This window comes from Carassius auratus, unplaced genomic scaffold (assembly GCF_003368295.1).
Source record: "Carassius auratus strain Wakin unplaced genomic scaffold, ASM336829v1 scaf_tig00040019, whole genome shotgun sequence".
NCBI lineage: Eukaryota > Metazoa > Chordata > Actinopteri > Cypriniformes > Cyprinidae > Carassius > Carassius auratus.
This window is the reverse complement of record NW_020526558.1, coordinates 51,495-73,311: the sequence shown is the minus strand read 5'-3', so window position 1 is coordinate 73,311 and position 21,817 is coordinate 51,495. Positions and strand designations below refer to the sequence as shown.

Sequence of the window (21,817 nt, the reverse complement as noted above, 5' to 3'; positions counted from 1 at the left end):
GAAATATATTGTTAAAAACAAGGAAATAAAATGAATGCAATTCAAGTTGTCTTTTTATATAAAAGTGTCTGCCAATGCATGAATGTAAAATAAAACAGATCATAAAAAGTATATATATATATATATATATATATATATATATATATATATATATATATATATATACACACACAGATATTTATATGTTTTAATATTTAATAATAATAATAATAATAATAATAATAATACATATTATTATTATTTTATAGAATATATTAATATTTATATTTACTCATTAATAGCATATATAAAAGCATATATACACAAAAGCCACATCAAAACAATATAATATAATATTCATTATTATTACTATTATTATTATTGTATTATTAATACTACTAATATTATTATTATTTTATCTTCATATTTATCATAGTAGTAAATAATTTATATTTATTATTATTATAGATTATAATATTATTATAACAATAATCATAATAAATATTATTGTTAATATTATTAATATTATATACAAATGTATTAGTGTACAATTATATCATACGTGTATTAAATGTTTATTATTATTATTAATAAAAAAATATATATGTGTATTGCGTACAGAGTTAAAAGGTAAAATATAAAACTAGTAAAAATAATAAATGAATATTTTGCACAATATTAACTAAATTAATAATAAATATTTATAATAAAATAATGTCATTTTAAGCAAATAATCTAGAACATACTGTCACAGACTTCAGACTTGTGCGGGTGTGTTTAGGACTAAAGTCCTGTGGGCTAACACAATGGCGGGTCAAAGCAAACAGGCCCGTGTGTCTGCGGATCCCACGCCTGCACAGACCCGCCCTGGACACAAGAGGATTTGCCCACAATGCACTGGGCCCTCGAGCGTCTCTAACTCGGTCTGACAGAGCAGATCTGCAGCATTCAGAGCCGGATCAGAGCCTGCAGTCCGGATATGATCAGAACTTCACTTCACAGAACCAGAGGACCACGGGAAGAACGAGTATTGTGTCTAGATTACACAACGTCACAGATATCATTTGATTTTGATATATGATAGTTTAGATTTGATTAAGGGCTTGAACACAAGCAAACGCACAAACAGAAAGGCGTATGTGACAATAACGGCGAGAAAGACTGATTATAGACATCACATGAATACAAAACGATCCACTTCATGAACACGACAGGTGCTCTGTCTGAAAGATATTAGCTGAAGACGCGAGAAGATATGTGGCTTTGATTCGCAAACACCAGGAAATTATACAAAACGTTATTTTACTATTAGTTATAATTCGTTATCTGAGATTCTATTTCAATCTATTACATTTATAATTTTTTCCTGTTTATTATTATTATTATATTAGTTTTTTCAAATGTAGTTTTTCTTAGTATGTACTTTTTATATTGTTTGCTTTTTATGTTCTGTTAAATTTTTTAATGTTTTATTAGAATTTTAAAATATTTCCATATAGTTTTGATCAATATTTTGAATTTGTATTTTTCATTTTTGTTTTCATTTTATATTTATTTTTAAAATACATTTATTTTTATTGAAATTTTAGTTCGTCTACATAGTTTCATTTTTATTTTTAATTATTTTAATACAGCGAGTAAATAAAAAAAGAAAAAAAAACTAGCTTTGGCCACTAGCTGAAATTAAATAATTTGATATTTTTTTATTTTCGAAAACTAGTAACAAATGTTTTTATGCAATAATTAAATGTACATTTATTTCATGATGATTTACTGCAGTGTTTCATTAAAGTTGCAGGACAAGGCCGAAGCCATAGAGGTAATGCGAAAGCGGCGTAAAGATTAATAGCTTTATTTAACTGAAAGAGAACAACATATTAGAGAAACGAGCGTTTTTCAAGTTCAATGATCTGTGGCATCCGTACAGATTCACACGTCGCTGTTTCCCAGCGCGAGGGAGAGCAGAAATGAGCTTCACTGCCGTGTCTCACCTCTCAGCGTCTCAAACAGCCTGCGGATACGAGTCTGCATGCGTCGACCTGCTCTGCTCTCCACTCGACGGAAAGAAACCGGCGGCGAGCGTTTGGCCTGTAAGACGCCGCAGACTCCAGACTGAACTCCAGTCAATGAGAGCAAACAACAAGGACACACTCGAGTACTGCCGTTAAAAACAGATCACTGAAGAGCTGAAACAACTCAAAATTAACACTTCACCTCTAATGTGTGGCACAGACGCCAAAAAAACTGCCTTTCTGAACCAAATCAATCCAAATAAAACACTTTGGCCTCAAAGAGTGAATAAAAGTGCATTATATCACATAAAAGCACATGAATACACACATTAAGCCTGTACTGATGTCAGTTTTTTACACAGAGGAATTATATATATAAAACTATATATAAAACTATATATATATATATATATATATATATATATATATATATATATATATATATATATATATATATATATATATATATACACACACACATATACATATACACTGTAAATCAATTAAAAACGATTAATCACGATTAATCACGATTAATTCCACCTAAAATTAAAATTATTATACTTTTTTTTTATTGCAATATTTTCGCATTCAATCCTTAAATGAAAGTAGAAACAACATAAAGACGGTATGTTTTAAATATTTGTTTAATGGCATATTTTCTTCATGTTTTAATTATTATTTTAAAAAAAAGACAATTAATATTAAACAATAGATTTTTATGTTTGCCAATTCATTAAAATTAAGTTAAATATTAAATCACACAAATTTGACAAATATAATATATATGTATTATACAAATGTATTATACTCAGACCATGAATTAAATCTTTTTCACAGAAAGTGAATAGGGTTAAATAGTGTTTTATCTCATGATGGTTTTTACCTCTCTGCTGTTTTTAATATTCCTTCTGCTTCATTCTTCGGCTGTTTTTAGTGGCGTTTTCTTCAGCTGCCTCGGTAGGACCTTGAGCAAAGAGAAGAAAGAAAGAAAGATTATGAAAAGGACTGTCAAATGAACCTCTGCCTCCTGAGTTCAGAGCAAAGACTGCAGCTTTTTGAAGACGCATGAGTGACCGTCTGCTAGTCAACACAAGAGCATCGATACACTGCTTTCAACATTTCCAGCAGTGTTTTCAGTTGTGATCACGTGTAATGAGGACAAGAAGATCATCGAAATATCACTAGTTATCATAAACGTTAACATGACGTTGAGTCCCTGTTGTGTTGCAAACACTTTCTGGAATACAAAAAAACATCAAATCAAATGTTCTTGCTTTTAAAAATGTTCAATAAAAAAAGTTCGCGACTTTATCGCAAACACAACAATGAAAGGACTCCTGTTGTGTTACACTACATACTAGCATCATATTAAAATACAAGATTAATCACTGAATGTTTTAAAATGCGCAATGAAATCTAACTTTTGCTGGTTTATTGCAAACACAATAACAAGACTTTGACCATGCAATTCATAATTATTTTGTGTCATGCACTTTTTTTTATAATGCAACACAAAATCAAGCTTCAAACGTTTAGAAATGTTGTTGTGCGACAATGCGTATTTGTGACGCATTATGAAGTGCAGACACATATTGTAACACAAAAACACACCTCCTTGCTTCTAAAACATTCAATGACATTTTTTTGCTAGCTTATCGCTAACAACAGTAAAGAAACTCTCAGATCTGGTTGCTTTTCAATGCATACTTCAGGCAAAATCACAAAAAAAAAAAAAAAGGTTAATGAATAATTTTGCTAATTTTGCTAATTTAGACTTTGAGCTCCTGTTGCGCTACAATGCATACTTGTGTAGACACATTTACGCAAAACAAACACACATGCATAAATGTGATGTATTATGAATTGCAGACACATTTTGAATGCAAAACAAACACACAATTAAGCATCATTGCTTTGTAACTGAAATTTATTGCGAACACAACAGTACCACGACTTTGAGTTCATGTGGTGATGCAATGCATAACTGTGCAATATTATTAATAGCAGACGCATTACAGAACATGCACACAAGCATCGTCGCTTCGTCCCATTTTTCGCCAGTTTATCGCAAATTCATCACCAACTTTGAGCTCCAGTTATAATACAATGCATACTTTTATCGTATTATAAATTGAAGACTCTTTTCAGCACACATAAAACACATAATCAAGTGCCCTTGCTCTTTAAATGTTTAACCAATTGCCATTGTCACTGGTTTAGCGCACACACATCAGCAACAGGAACTTGACCTCTTACTGCGCTACAATTCATACTTGTGTTGTGTTATGAATTGCAAAACATTTTCGAATGCAAATGAACACAATATCAAGTGTCCAATATTTTAAAAAGTTCAGCAAAATGCCGTTTTTAGTAGTTTATCGCAAACACAACAGTAACAAAATTTTGAGTTCCTGTTGGGCTACAATGCAACCTTATGTCGTATTATGAATTGCAAACTCATTTTAGAAAGCACAAACACAAAATCGAATCTCCAGTGTCTTAAAATTAATATCAAAGTGACACGTTCTATAATCTGTCGCAAGTATAACAGTGATGAGGCTTTGCACTCCTGTTACAAAACAATGCACACTTCTTGTGACATTATTAAATTAAATTAAATTAAATTAAATTAAAATGATGTATGCTGCTAATCATAATTGTGTTGTATTATGATTTTCACACATATTTTGCAACATAAAAACACACAAAATCAACTTTCGTGGCTTTTTAAACAAACTTTTTACTTTTGCTAATTTATCGCTAATGCGAGAGCAATGCAACTTTGAGGTCATGTTACAGTATAATTATGAATATTATGTCATAATATGTCATGTCATGGATTGCAGACTCATTTCAAAATGCAAAAACCCAATAACGAAAGCCCCCACTTTCAAAATGTCATCCAAATTTATATCTCAGCTAATTAATAGCTAACGCAACAGTAAACAGCAACACTAACAGTAAACCTGAAATCCTGTTGCATGCTACAATGCATATCTTTGTCATATTATGATTTCAGAAGCATTACATAAATACTCAAAACCAAGTGCCCTCACTTCAAAATTGTCCAATGAACTTCTAAGCTCCTCAATTCATTGCAAATGCATGACTTTCACGCTCGTGTAGCGCTGTCAGAAACGAGCTCTAGCTAGTTTTGTGTCCTTTATCTCTCAGCTCATTCTCCCTCTCTCCCGGCCCATAGATGAGCCTCAGCCTCCTTCGGGACGTGGTTTCCACAACAAGCAGCCAGCCAGCCAGCAGGCGGACATGATTCCTCGTCCTGACGGGACGCTTTAATTCGAGACTACCCAATCATAACCGCTGAGTGTCGCAAGAGGTCCCACAAGGGCTCGGGGCAGGGAGGGTGGGCCGCACAGCACCCTCTCAGCTTCGGCTGCCAAAACAAGACAGTGCCCCGTTCTGGGAATTTGTTTAATTTACGAGATTTATTCGGCGCACACGCGCTCCCTCGCAGCAGACACCCCCTCCCTCAGACGCTTCATCAATCAGGCTGAATGTAGCATAGCTGTGAGCTAACGCTAACGCTAGCCTGCCGGGGGGACGTGACAGTACATTAGCCTCTGTGTAAGGAGACGACGGTGGGTCGTATGAGGGGCTGTGATGTACCGCAATGTGTCGCGCACTTGAGGGCGCGCTAATAAGAGTCTAAATGTGGCCGGTTTTCTCGGGGCCCCTCTAAAACTCTGGCATGGGAAATGGTCACTGCGCGACAGATGGCTGAGCATCATGGTGCAGGGTAAATCGGGAGATGGTGGAAGCGTGATGAAAAACAGTGTGCAAGAGGCTTCTTTGGAGCACAGGAAGAGCACGGCACATGCTTTCAGAAGAACATGCGTGATGGGAAAAGAGTGAGGAACACATCCTGCACCCATTTTACTTTTCTTCAGGAGGTTTAATATATATATATATATATATATATAGTCAGTAGCACTCATTTATATATATAAATATATATATATAAAATTAAATATAATTGAAAATGAAAGTATAATAGACCTAATTACAATAATAATAATAATTATTATTATTAATAATAACAACAACAACAATAATAATAGAATAAATATTAATTGAAAAGTCTACACATGCATAGGTCAATTTAACAATAAAATAAAAATTACATACATTTTGTTAATTTGTAATTTTCCACTAAATATGTCATTTATTAATTTATGAATCAATGCACATGTTTTTAATCAATGTTTGTAAACATTATTATTTATTTTTTTACAAATCAACAATAAAAATTTATAATAAAAAATGCATTATAAAAAACTATAATTCATAATACAAACAATGATTATAAGCTAATACAAGACAATAAAAATAAAGAAATATTTACATTAATACTTTATTAATAATAAATTCAATAATTGTTGAATAATGATTTCAAGTCTAAAATAATATATACATTTTTGTATACAAATAAAAAATAAATAATAAAAGTTTGCATCGCAACGCATATTTTCATTTATAATTAAATATTTTACCCTCAAATTCTAATTTATTAAAATATATATATTATTTAATAAAGAATGTAACTAGAATCTTTTGAAAATAGAATTTTGTAAATTCATTTTAAGTTGTATCTAGACATTATTATTTTTCATTACTGTATTACGGCTACAAGAATGAGACTCTTTTTATTGTTGCATTAATGTAAAGATAATTTGTGTGTAAAATGTGCTTAATTGTTTAAAAGCAATTGTAATTTCAATGCATAATAATAATAATAATAATAATAGTTTATATAATATTAATGACAGTTAACTGTTTATTAAATAAAAAAATGGTTATTGATATAATTATTGTTATTATTATTATGCATCATGTATAGAGGCATGAGGAGAAATGCTAACAGAAGTCAGAGTGTGTAAATGTGTGTTTTCAGCAGTGAAGCGGCTCAGATGGATGTGAAAGCAGATCTGCAGTAAGTGTGTGGGTGACTTTGGGAGTGTTGTGGCGACCGCATCGAGCCGAAGCCCCAGAGGTCACAGCACAATGAAGAGCAAATTGATTCAGTTACCGGATAAATAGATCCTCGCTCCAAAGTCAGGCAAAACTTATGGCTCGTGTGTTTTCATCGGCACTCCTGGGAACGTTTGCCTGACGCTGTCATCCGGATACTGGAGCTCCTGCTGAAGAACAGGAGAAATCCTCAAAAACTGCTCCTCAAATACAGCAACGACATTCAAGAAGACGTCTATGTTCCTCCATATACCACAGACATCTCACAAACTGCTCATGTTCGCCAAGAAAAACCAAAATCTGAAGTCAGACGTCACAGATCTTGATATGATCTCAATTACACATATATATGAAAAGTTTTTGAATTTGCAAAAACGGATAACTTCATTGTGTTTTTTCATTGTGTATTCCACTGAATCTCAGCCAATTGCAGTTTTTTTTTTTGATTTGGTTAAAAAAATAACAAAAAATTACAGCTAACACAATAAAAACACGATTACATAATAAAAAAACTAGAATTTTTGACAATAAAACAAAACGAGTTAGATAAGAGTTATCTGTTGTAGCAAATAAACTCTTCATGTATATATAAATGTAATGATATACTACAAATAAGTAAAATATAACATTACTAATTCTGATGATCTTTAGCGTGTAAATACAGCAACATTAGTCGGATTCGCTCCTTCATTTCAAGCACTCTTGTTTTCTCCAGGAATAAATCTCTCCATCTCGACTTGAGTTTTATTAGCCGCCCTGTTCTGGCCAGATAAGTGCCACTGCTCTCCATTAAAAACAGCCAGCTTTTCTATAACTGCAAAATAATAATTACGGCTCGGCCTGCCAGTTCTTGTTGTTGTTGATCTGGACGGCTGAATCAGACAGCTGTAGCTCAATGACTGCCATCCAAATGAGCAGATCTTAAGCGCATCCTCATGATCCGCCTCATTACCCAGCTCTCAAAAGCTGGAATCCCTAAAAAAATTAATTATTGTGAGTTTTTTAATCAGAGTAATCTCATTGCCCTTGGCTGACATGGTGACATTGGGAAGAGCTCTCGGCCGCAGATGCATCGCAGCCGGAGGAATGGACACGACGGATTAATAACGATAAACCAGTCGCTCCACACCTGTTTACGGCCAACGCCTAATCGCTCATGTCTGGAGAACCTGGAAAACCTGGAAAATTTCATACTATATGGGTGTTTGTTTGTTTTGTGAGTTGGTATTCTGTTTTTTTTTTTTTTTTTTTGTAAAAGTAACAAATTTCATTGAAAAAAGTAAATATTTATGGTGTGAAAATGATTTATGTAATGTTTATGTAATATTTTCTGCTGTTGTGACGTCATTTAGACAACAACAAACAATTTTGCCACCAATAAAAATATATCAAAAGTTACTGTTCTTGTTTGCCAATGAAACAACTGTTTCAGAAGAGCTTAAAATGAGATATAAGATGGAAATACGTTAAGAAAACCAAGAAAGAAATATACGCAAATATCGCGTTTTAAAGTCACAGTACGTAAAAAAAATGTATTAAGTTCATACACACAATAAAAAAAAAAAAAAATATGTACTGTGACTTTAAAACGCAATATTTGCTTATATTTTTCTTGGTTTTCTTATCGTATTTCTATCTCATATCTCATTTTTAGGATACAAAAATGCAATTAAGCCATTTCTTTCAAAAATGTTACATAAAACGAGATACAGTAAAAATTACACCCAAATTTTTAACTAACTGAACAATAAAAAAAAAGTAAATTTATAAATCTTGTACATTTTATAAATATTGAAAATTGAACGTTATTATTATTATTATTATTATTATTATTATTATTAAATAGAATTTGTGGGTAAAATGTGCTTGTTAGGGAAAATATCACAATAATAATTATTATAAGAAGAAGAATCTACATTTTAATTATTTTTTTTTTTTTACATTTTGAAATAATTATTTTAATTAAACAGTTAATGATATAAATATTTTTAAATATTTTAAATTATATTTTAATATTCATACTATTTTAAATAATTAATATTTTTAACAATAATAATAATGGTAATGCATGTACACAGACATCAAATGCTCCCCAAAATGTTTTAACTGTAATTGTGATGGTGTAATTTCCAGTCCAGTGTATTTTTGAAAAAATTATGCAAAAACGATGAAAATACAATTTAATTTTGGATACTGGATATATTAATGGACAAATAATAAGAGACTGATGGAAAAAAAACTGCACTTTAAGGGAGTTTATAAATCCGCATTATCAACAAGCCAGCATTAAATTAATCAGAGGTTTCTTATGAATATACATGACACACATAATCTGTGTTTATCCTGCTCGAGCGGTGGGGGTCATTTAGTTTATTATTATGACTCGATCTACTCGCTGGCGGATTTGTGGCGCGGGATTCCAGGCTGCCTTTGACCTCGGGAACGCCGGACCAGAGCCGGATCATCCACGCTAATCCAACCTCATTAGAAACGAGCCGTATGATGCCGCCGTCCGCGGATAAATAGCGGCTTTGATGGCGAATTTAAAACATTACTGCGGATCAAAACCCCTGTAAATAACCCGCCCGCGAGAGCCACGGCGAGATAATGATGATTGCAGAGACAACATCTGCATTATCTGCGGAAGAGGGACCGTTTGAATGGGATCTGGAGGCTTTTATCCAAATGAAAAGCCCGCGGTCGTTTAAACCTGCGCGATGCCGTTGACATTCTGGCGCGCTCTTTTCCCGCTCTCGGGGCGCGACACTATATGAGATCACTCGGAGGAGATTGTGGAGGCAAATAACACGGCGAAAGAGAGCGGGGTGCGAAGATAAACCGGTCTGCCGTTTTCAGAGATACATTATTGAGTCAGGAAGTTCACAGATTGATCACAGCTAACAGGTCAGGACTCGGATCCCTGCTGTTTTCTGAGGGAAACGGGAGGGAAAACTACGCCGAAAGCTGTGAGAATATAGCGCTAACTGATAAAATCATAAAATAATATAAATGGCGTTCAAAGAAAGGAGTAACCTTCCTGGGGTGCGTTTCCCCAAACCATAGTTGCAAACTAATTTAGTTACTTTGTTGGTTGCAATTCAATTTCCCATTGTTAACAGGTTAGCAACTATGGTTTTGGGAAAGGCACCCCTGTATAGTTTAATGACCACAAAGTAGCGTGTCCAACCAAACTCAAAACTTATTTGAGTTTTGATTACAGGTTAAAATTAGTTTTGATTGCAGTTTAGGCTACTTTATAAACGGTTTGCTTTCCCATACATTTTAAAACAAGGTGTCATTCTCCTTCTTGTAACAATGTATTTTAACAGTGTATTTTATACAATTAATACTATCATAAAGTGCAACTTTACTATGCAAATAAATATATATATTTTCTTTACATTACAGTAATGAAATCTATCTGAAAATAAAAAATAGCCAGAGAAAATGTGGTTAAAATGTCATGGAAATGTCAACATGTCAAACAAATAAAAAAGAAAGAAAGAAGAAAAATATGTTTCAAAAATGTAAAACTCATTCTAGAGAGAATCAGTTTGGACAAAATTTTTGTCTTTCAGTATTTAATTGTAAAATAAAAATATATATAAAATGTAAAAACTTAATTTAATACAATAATTTAAACTACAATATAAGTTAATAAAAGGACATTAAAATGGCAAAAACTGTTTAAAATTAAAATCTGTAAAAATATCTAAATATTAAGAAATATGAATAAAAAAACTTGTACTAAAATATCTAAAATGTAAAAATAAAATAGACATAAAAAATGTATTAAAATGGCAAAAGATCAACAAAAGTACTAAAAGATTAAAATTTAAATTAAAACTAAAAATATAAAAAAACCTTGGTGTACTAAATTACTAAAATTAAAACAATATCTAAATAAATATATGGACGTTTTCTGGTTCTGTTGGACCACTTGGCGTCCAATCTGGATCGTAAAGTGAAACCAGTTGAGAACCACTGATCTAGATCTCGATCAGCTCAATCACCCAATCACTCAGGACGTCCAGCAGCAAACCCCGTCGAGCTCCTTAAATAAATTAGCGGCACGTGATCCTCCTCAGATGTGATCTTTGTTCCTGTGGAAATGAAACTTGGAGGCATTTAGCGAAGGTGCCCAGAGTAAGCGGCTCTGAAGGCCGGATGTAATCAGCGGCTGTGAGTAATGGCGAGAGTTACTCCAGCCTCAGACACCAGATATGAATCTACCTCAGCTCTAATTGATTTATACACCAGCGCTTTATTGCCAGATTCCTCTCAGCCTCTATTATGAACATACACCGCTGCGACAGCAAACAAATAGAGCCATTACTTATTTAGAAAGAGCCTGCTCCCAAGGTAGGACGGCCTGAAGAGGACTGCGTTTCAGTTCCAAATGTAAACGCCAAGCATTTGCTCTTTGATCGCGTTTGACCAATTACAAAGAACCAGTCTGAAAGAGAAAATGTACTTAGTTGTCATAAAAATAACAACACAATACAAAACCCCTAAAAAACGGTATGTTTTTTAAACCAAAATAAATAACAAAATTGCATATAATAATATAACTGAATATGAAAAAAACATTTAGTATTATTATTATTAATAAAATATGTTAATAAAACATCATCAAATAAAAAATTTTCATATGGTACTAAGAATGAGATTTTTTTTTTAATTGTCATGAAAATAATGTAATCATTTAACCATTTAAAAAAATAGTCCTAAAAAGTGAGGGAATGTTCAGGACAAACAGACAAACCATCATCAGTCCACCAGACCAATGAGAGAAGTCCCGCCCACCTGTTATGACAGCCAATCAGCTTTCAGCAACCAGCAAAAAATCTCTTTTATAAATACAGTTTATACAAGCTCAAATCACACTATGATGACTATTTTTTCAGTGATTTGTTGCCATATTTTATTTTTGACATTGAAATAAAATGTAATAATGGAAAATACGTACTGAAACTGAATGAAAACATTTGAAAATCATCATTATATTCATGGGATTTTAACTATAACTGTACCAAATTTGGAAAATGCAATTTGTTTTGTTTAGTATAATATATATACAAAATATATAAAGAACATTAAAAGTAAATATTTTGTATTATTATTGTTATTTGTTTTTATTTCTCACTTTATTTTCACTTTTTTAATGTTAATATGATCAAATGTAACTTGCTATATTAAATTCAAATTAAATGTAACATTTTAAATCTATACATAACATTTTATTTAAAAATTATGCAAATTTTTTCATTACTTTAAAAACATTTTTTTTCAAATGGTACAATTGTTAAATATAAAAATTAAATTAAATTAAATTCACTATATACAAAAATGTGAAAACTATATAAAACATCTTATAATAAAATACATTTTAACATTTAATATTTTTATGTTTAAAGAATATAAAAAAATATTACGATTATGAAACTAACTATAACATACATCTTTAAATGCGTCTTAATAATTAAAATGATTAATTTTCCAATTAAATATGAAATGTAAAACCTATAAAAAAGTTTTATATTAAAAAGTTATTAATATTAACATTCAATTATTGCATATAAATATATAAGCCTTGAGTACACATAAACTGATAGCATAAGAGTCTAAACTTATTCTTGAGTTTTAACATGAGGACACAGATAGGGTATATCTGATATATTCATTAATATAATTTAATCTGGTCCTTATCTTTCATTACATAATCAATCTTCAAGTTTTTCAAAATTAGTCTTATAAACATCTTCCAAATGACGAGTCTCCCGCTAATAATGATGACACTGGTGTGGCGTTTCGTCTCAGAAAGACCATCATTCTGATGCTAATGTTAATCTGAACGCAGGCAAAAATAACACCCTTTTCAATATTCAAGGCTGTTTTTTCATTGAAGTACAGTAGATAGGTTAATCTGGACCAACCCTCCCCCCCCCCCCCCCCAAAGACATCTAGTGTCAAACAGAAAAATAAAAATAAAAAATTGAACCGTACGTTAATGCTATCTGGTTATCATTGTACATGTATTATTATCATTATTTTACTAAATAAAAAACAAAAAATACATTATTATTATAAAATTATTATTGTTATTGTATAATTATTTGATTATTTTATTTTTCTTAAAGATTAAATGAAAATGCCTTTTAGCTTATTCTTATTTAAATCCTTATTATTATTTGGTTCTTTAATTAGATTTTTCAAATAAGAATATTATTTAAAAAATATTTAAAATATTACCATTAATGTAATCATTATGATAAAAAAATTTATATAAATATTATTATCTAAATAATATAATTGAAATATAATTGAAAATATTGTTTGCAATATATTATTAATATTATAAAATATGAAAAATATTTATATTCATAATATTAATATTAAAATTAATATATTTTTTTTAAATAAAGACATTTTTTACAATCAAAATTTTTTACAGTAAAAATATAAGGAAAAAAGGTATTATTAGGGGCATGTGCTGTGTGATAATCTATCATTAAATCAAAGACTTGATAATGTGATGTGGATAAACCCTGCCGCTCGTCAATAATTCTTACGATTTTTTCTCAATGTCAAAAATCAAAGCAAAGCACTTTCTCTCACTTCTGCTTCGGTTTCCTCCACCTTCCCAAAATCCCATTTGAAGATTTGTATCCATCACTGTTTACTCTCAACATGCACTTAAACGGCGCGAAAGAAAGTGGAGGGAAAAACCACTTAAAACGTGTGAGCGAGGTAACAGCAAACATCACCATAACCAGGAAGCAATTCATCCAAATTCAATTTCTGGCTGATTTAAAGCGAGTACAGCCAACATGTAAAACCAGGCTTTTATGGGAATTGATCCTCACTTTCCCTGCTGTGTCCTGTATTCTGGCGTAGCGACTAGCATCACCGCTAAGAGCCTCACTCTCCTGACGCCAGCCGTCTCCGTTTCTGACCTGCACTTCTGAAACACGCTGTACTTTCTGCTGGACAAAACTGTCTGATGATAGTATTATGGATGAGGATGGGAATTACAAACGATTACAGAAATGAAGTCATTTTGAAATAGCACTCCAGCACAATTATACATATACTGTAGTAGACAAAAAAAAATCTTGTTTAGCATAATTTATAAACAAATAATACTTTTATATTAAAATATGTAAAATTATTTTTGTATAATAATAAATTGTAATATTTACAATTATAAAATATTCTTAAAAAATTTAATGTAATGAAACATCGTAATTGTTTATTTTATAAACAATTAATGTTTAGGCGCTCCCTGAAGGAGGTGTCCTGCTCCTACAGACGGCCTCAGGCATGGATAAGAGGATTATTCTCCTATTATCGGCCCCGGGAGGGCATTAGCGCGGCCCCTGCTCCAGCGTTCAACAGGGCAGGACCTTGCCCTCAGCGACAACATCATAATCAATGGATGCAGTCACCGCCGGGAAACCAGGCCGGTTCGGGGTCAAACGAACATGCGCTTTAGCCTTGAAAAACCGGCATCCAACTGCTGCTAGCATGCTAACTCGTTCACCTCTCTCCGAGAAGCGATGCGGATGTGGAGGAGACGGTACTGTCAGTCTGTGATAGTGTTTTTTTCAAGGGCAAGTTTAATTCCCACGGCCAGAGCTAAAGTCGTTTCCTGTTAGCTTGCGGATCAGAGAGATCAGCTTCACTTGACGTATATGAACCAACGCAAACAAACGCAATGGAAATCAACAGGGCCTGGAGAAAGCTAACATTGTGGATGTAAATCTACTAAAACTAAATGGCATGTGACTAGCAACTCTAAAGCTGCTAGTATCAACGAAGTACGGATAATGCTAACTGGCTAATTTAGCAAGTCCCAACCACTTCCCTCATGAGCCTTGATGTCAAAAACTGCAGAGAGGAGAAATTAAAGGCACTTTGAGAGCTTTCGAAAACAAAAGCAGACAGGGGGAAAACATCTACTAGAATATTGTGCAACACTAGCGATATACTGCTAATTCAAAAAGTAATTTCCTGTTAGCACGCAGGAGTTTACAAGCAAACTCAATGAGGATCAACAGCGACTTAGCTAATTTTAGCTTAGCTAATGTTGTGGATGTGAATTAGATGACGCTAAATGTCATGTGACTAGCAACTCTAGCGCTACTAACATAAATAACATCTTGACAATGCTAATTGGCTAATGTACCAATAACATAGCAAGTGCCAAAACCTCCTTAAATATGGCATCAAACACAGCACACATGATACATATTTCAAAGTCTATTTCATACTTTAAAAAGACTTCAGAACTACCATTAACAACTACTATAATATGGCGAAATATTGACGATATACGGCTATATTAAAAAAGCGTTTCCTGTTAGCATGTGGATTGGCAAGGACATCTTCACTTGATGTTTTTATGAAAACACAATGGAGATAAACGGAGGAGAAAAATGCTTGCAATTCCATTTAAAATCTAATCCATCTTCCTCAATAAAGCCATTCGATTGGCTAAAACAGCTTTCTATAGGTACTTTATTCAATGCCTAATTTAAAAATATAAATTATATATATATATATTACCTAAGATTGTATCTATTCTTAATCAAGTAAATGTTAACTAGTATGTTTTTAATGACACTTTACATTGCAGAAGCTAAAGCGATCAAATTAAACATTTCACCTTTGTTTTTTCATTTAGTCTTTAGTTACCGAGCTAACAGCTTAGCCTGCTAGCATAGCAACGCTAACTGCTATAGACATTTTGATCAGCTACAACAAGATATCACACTATCACAAAAACCTACTTTTGATCAGGCATTAATGTAGTAGGTGTCGATCTGAAAATGGCGTAAAACTAAAGCTAACGATGCTACGCTAACTAGCTAAACTCTGAATCCAGGCAATAATAGCTTTTTCTCAATTATATCCTTCAACAAGATGATTATAAGTCTTGAATCTGCATGAATCACAACATCTCAAACACCGATTTAATGCATAAAGCATCAAGACACAAAACCACACTTTAACAAGAAGTCTTTAATGAAGCAATAAACGCCGCGAATGACGCAATCGAACCAGAAATGATGCCATATTGACAATGCCATATTTCTCTAGCTTTTTATTTCCTGACGAGCACAGGAAGCGTTTCCTGAGCTAATGCAGCATAATGAAGAGCAAAGGCTGCACATTAGCGTTCAGAAGAACATGAGGAGCTTCGCTGGAACGGATCGCTGACTGTAACGGACACCACTGAGGGTCTCTTATGGAGAAATCAGCCGTTCCTCATATAATTACTGTCAATCAGGGAAGCAGGAGAGCATGGAGACGCCACACAGATGTGATCTACAACACAAAACACCTTGTGATGCTACAAGACGTCCTGCTACAGGACACTAGCCTAAAGATCACAAAACACACCTGTGATGACCTTATAACACCCACTGGTTCACAATGACAAACTTATCACAAAAGATTTCAAATAACGTTTAGTTATTTAAAAAGTATTATATTTTTATTAATATTATGTTTTTTCATTGATTCATTTTTTAAAGAAACAATAAAACGAGTCAATTTGGGAAACATTATGACAGCAAAAAAGATGATTAAAATCATTAAAAAAATATATAAAAATCTCGGATATTTATATTTACATAAATATATACTTTTTCTTAATATTCCTTTTAATTTATTATAATATTAATATATTTTACTAATAAGCCCATTTTAGCAAGATTATAAAATAAGATTGACGCAAATAAAAAGTACAAATTTTTTAAATGTACAATATAATGTACTGTTATACTGTATAATATAATAAAATATTTAATATTACATTTTTCAATAAATTAAATTATCAGTATTTATCAGTATTTTCTATAAATAATGAGATAATGAAAAATAATTGTATATATTATATTTAAATAATAATAATATATAAATATATTACACAAAACAACAGCAAAAAACATTCAAGCTACTGTAGTATTTAAAAAAAAAAACTATGTTCAATAAATTGCGATATATAAGAAAATGTAATGATTTAGTTTAAATAAGAACCATTGGTTTATTACTGTATCTAGTGTATGATGAGGTTGATGTGTAAATGAGAATTGACTGCATGCTAGCAGTGACGTGGCTAAAGGAAAGACAAGCAGGGCTTCATTGGAAATCTGGACACGTGAAACGAACAACTCCAGTGAGAAATGCACTTAAACCATAACACAAAACTCAAAGAGCGATGCTGAAACAGAGTTTATATGAACCGAAACACGACATCTAACAAATAAATGATGCTGAAGTGATTCATATTGACAAGAAACGACACAGAATTTCAGATAAAGATCGAACAAAAGTGCCTCCTGTGTGGCCAAAATTGATTTTTCCTTCCTTTTGTGATGTTTTCTTTGTAAACCATATGTTTTTGGGGATATTTGACCCCTGTAACACACACACACACACACACACGGGACCCGGTCCCTGGGGACGCGGAGGCAATCTGCTGAGACGAAGGGCCCGAGCAATGAAAGAGCCTGTGATTGCGTTCGACCGCGTCTTAAAAAGATGTCATACATCAAACGGTGCGGCAGATAAAACGGCGTCCCGCGCGAGTTAATCAGCCGAGTGCTTGCGCCGACACACAAACATTTGTCTCAATCTCACGCAGAGGCTCCCGGCCGCCTCGTTCATTAAAACACACAACTGTAAATAACTTTGGATAACGCCATTACAACAAAGAAGAATCAGACGAGATGAAGCGACGCATGCAAACAAGCCGACCTTGAAGCTTCTGTGAACTCATTTACGGCTAAATTACAACTACAAACAGCATCTGAGGCGCTCAAATTAACCAAATTAAACAGCCAATCTCCTGACGATGCGAAAGCATTATCTAGGTACTTCTACTTATACCATTTTTTGCAGTACATGTGCATTGTTTAGTAAAAAAACAGGGAAATCTATACTTAAAACAAGAAAAAGTCTTAATTCGAGATATGTTGACTTATGTAAGATTGATTCTTAAGTGAAATGAAAGATAAAGGGTTTTAATATATATATATATATTTAAAATTATATAATTAAATTAATAATTGATATAAGTAATAATTAATTAATATAATTTTTGTAATATATTTTTTCCAGAAAAAAATAAAATAATAATAATTAAACTATGTAAATTTAATTAGAATCAATTAAAATAATTGATAAAAAATAAATATTTGAACAGATATACACACAAAGTATGTTTACTTTACTGTGATTTACTATTAATTAAATTAATTTCTATAGTTTAATGCTTAAAAAAAGGAGGTCACAAATGTGGTAGGACTTAATTCAAGATATATTTTCTTAAACAATTCTGAAATTAAAAAAAATTAAAATAAGTGTTTATTTTCATCAAATAATATTTAAATGTTATTTGAACTGCGTCATTATTTATAAAAAAAAAGATAAGGCATTGCTAGTCACTATACAGTAATATTTAACAAATTATTCACAATTATAATTAATGTAAATGTTTATAATACATTAAATAATGTTTTTTGTTATAAAAAAAATCAAATCAAACAAGAAAATTTTACTTAGAAACAAAATTTTAAGTATTTTAATAGACTGCTAAAAGCTCACAAAAATATATATATATATAAAAAATAGTTAATTAATAAAAGTCAGCTTTTTAATTAGAAGGCAATATTTAGTGTACACTTTGTAGCATGCAGTGTTCCATTTGGAACAAAGCTAATTCTTACTTTATAGAATCTCGAATATAACATTCTATTCTATTTTTATGATAAAACTATCATGTAAACTATCATTACTCAAGGTGAAATCTGAATATCAGACCTTATTTTTCATGATAAACACCCTCAAATGTTGCTATTTGTAACACGCTCTTGAGTAAGAACCGGGCATCGGTCTCTTATCCTCATTCCCAGCTGATTGATTAACAGTCACTTTCTGAAACAAGCAAATGAAAATGAGCTAAAGCAGCCGATCTCAGTCACAATGCCACAGAAAAACCAATAAAACAATCAATGAAAATGTAAGTTATATGAACCCTCAACTGAGGGTTATGAATCCCACGGTGCCCTGTGACAAACACAGGGCACTTAAGGTAAAAAAAAACAGACTTCATGCGGCAAGAAACGGCAATAAAATATAATTTATAGTCTATTTACTTCCAAATTAAAATGCGTTACTTGCATATTCAGATATTAAATCTTGTTTTCTGAATTAAAATATTATATTTCTGAATTTAAAAAAAATATATAGTATTACTTTAGTAACCATTATTACTTTATAAAAATTAAAAATAAAAACTACATTTTTTTCTGACATTTTCCAGAGAATAAATGTAAATATCTTCATTTTACCGAAAAGAGCAGCTGGAACATTCTTCAAAACATCTAATTTTGCATTTAACAGAAATTCAACATTCAAAACCACATGGTATATGAATGATGACATAAATCTTATTTTCATGGTGATCGTAGTGTATTAGATGTTAATTTGGACAAAAACAAATATGCTAATTGACTATTAAACCGGAAAAAAAAAAAGCACAGTAAAAAGGTTTTTTTAAGCTATAAATGAAACCGATATCAATGGAGTGGGTTTCACAAGAAAATACTTCTTTAGTCCTTTTGCTTCAAAATTTAAATGTGTCACTCGCCGATAAAAACATGAAGAGCTGTTTTCTGAATAAATTAAAAAATGAAGCTTATGATTAAAACAAAAACAATATCTTCCAGTGATTAGAAAAATAAACTTTAATTCAAACAGTATTATGACCACATTAGAAGATATATTTTATTGTTTTAAGCAAAAATTCTTTGAATTTTAATATTTTTTTTCCAAAAAACAACACTTCATATCTTAATTTTACGGAAAAGAGCAGCATGAACATTCTTCAAAACCTCTCGTTTTGTGCTTTACGGAAGAAAGTTAATCAAATGGGTTTCAAAAACCACATGGAGTGTGTAAATAATCAATTTCAGGGTTATTTACATTAATTTGAACAATACCAATCTGCTAAATGATTTATATTTACTAGAACAAAGGGTTTCTACCTCAAAATTGAGTTTAATTCAAGATTTACATCAAAAACACATCCTGTTTCCTTCAGTTTTGGCGTTTAAACGTCTTTTGTCAACATAATACTGTGCTCCATCTCTGTCGATCCTCTTAAAAAATGTCCTCTAACAGCAAGCCCTTGACAAAAACCATCCATCTGGTATGTTTTCTCCGAGGAAAGCCATCAGCGCTGGGCTTCGGAGCGGCTCTGGTGACACGGAGGAATGTGTATCAGCTAACGCCGGTGAATTACATTCTGTCAATATGGAGACACAATAGAGGTCATGACCTCTCATCCCGCCCTCGCTCGCTTAATGAGAGCGTCGAAAACCGCCTTCACCTCCTTCTCAAGCGGCTAGCTGTGGTTTTTCTCTGCCTCTTTTAGCTTGTTATCGTCAGGTCAGTCTCTTTAAAACGCCAAGGTTCATGGTTTAATATAGACGGCATTCACGGGAGAAACAGATTGTGACCTTGATGAGAGCTGTGCTTTTTAAAAAATACGGAACATTAAATTTAGCACAAAAATGTCAACGCAGGAGTAAAATAATGAGTAAATAGGCTTCTCTATAAAATTTCATCTACGCTTACAAAGACATGTTAAGTGTTTTGAATTAAACATGAAATGTTGAGGTAGAAAGACCTGAATAGCATTTTCTTGTAAAAAATAAATAAATACTCCTATTATCTTTTAAAAATCTTTTTTATAGCACATTTTTGTTTGTTTTTTATTAAATAGCAGTAATTTAGTGGATTTTTTTTATCCAAATTAACATCAAATACACTTTGATCATCCTGAAAATAACATTTCTGTTCATATTTACAAACTCCACAAGTTTTAAGCCCACATGACTTTACCAAAATAAGATATTTTGAAGAATGTTTAAGCTGCACTTTTTGGTAAAACGACACGTAGAACGGATGCAATTGATCCAAATATTGCAAAAACATATATATATATATATATATATATATATATATATATATATATATATATATATATATATATATATATATTTCTAATGGATGTATATTAAAAATATATAAATAAAATAACAGTAAACAGGAGTTTCTACAGTAAAAATGTAATTAAAACATAAAAAATAGAAAATGTAAAATGCAACTTAAAATAAAATTTAAAAATCACAGTTTACTTATAAATAATACTTGAAGGTTGTGGTACTTATATATGCTTATATATATTTATGCACTTTGTAAAAAAATGTAAAAATAAACGTTTAAAATTAAATAACAAATTAAAACCCTTCTTCTTTTTTTTTTTTTTTACAAAAACATAAAAATTACAATAAAATAATTTTTAATGATGACAGAAAATCTATCTATCTATCTATCTATCTATCTATCTATCTATCTATCTATCTATATATAAAAGTTAAGCCTATGTAGACTGTATACATTCAGTCCACTACATTTCCACTACACTAGGCAGATTTCTCAAAAATGGGTTTTTAAACAAACAGGGGACGGACAAGAAGGCAGAGGCCAAGATGCCCAAAGGCTCATCTTAAGAAATGTTTTGCACTATGAACAGGGACTGTGTTGATGCTGTCTTCTGAATTATTAATTAGCAGACAACAAGGAGTCGAGTCGCTGGAAATTATCTGAGGAAAGGTCGACTCAGGGTCTCGCGTTCTCTCTCTCGACTCGGGTCGCCAGCGTGAGGAATATCCCTCCTTCGTGAGCAGCACATCTTAGATGTTTAGCCAGCGCTCCCAAAAGCCACTGGATTTTCAGTGGAATATGTAATGAACTCTCTA

At 31.8% G+C, this 21,817-nt stretch overlaps 1 protein-coding gene across 1 annotated transcript in view; it reads right to left on the bottom strand.

The window, feature by feature from the left end:
* The window catches only part of LOC113084382 (receptor-type tyrosine-protein phosphatase S-like), a 104,186-nt gene that overhangs the window by 59,566 nt on the left and 22,803 nt on the right, over positions 1 to 21,817 (bottom strand). Inside the window, exons 2-3 of the mRNA XM_026254829.1 lie at positions 7,042 to 7,153; positions 2,878 to 2,958 (exon numbers count right to left, since the gene is read on the bottom strand). The gene's annotated coding sequence lies outside the window, so the exon portion shown is untranslated. The remainder of the gene's footprint in view (positions 1 to 2,877; positions 2,959 to 7,041; positions 7,154 to 21,817) is intronic.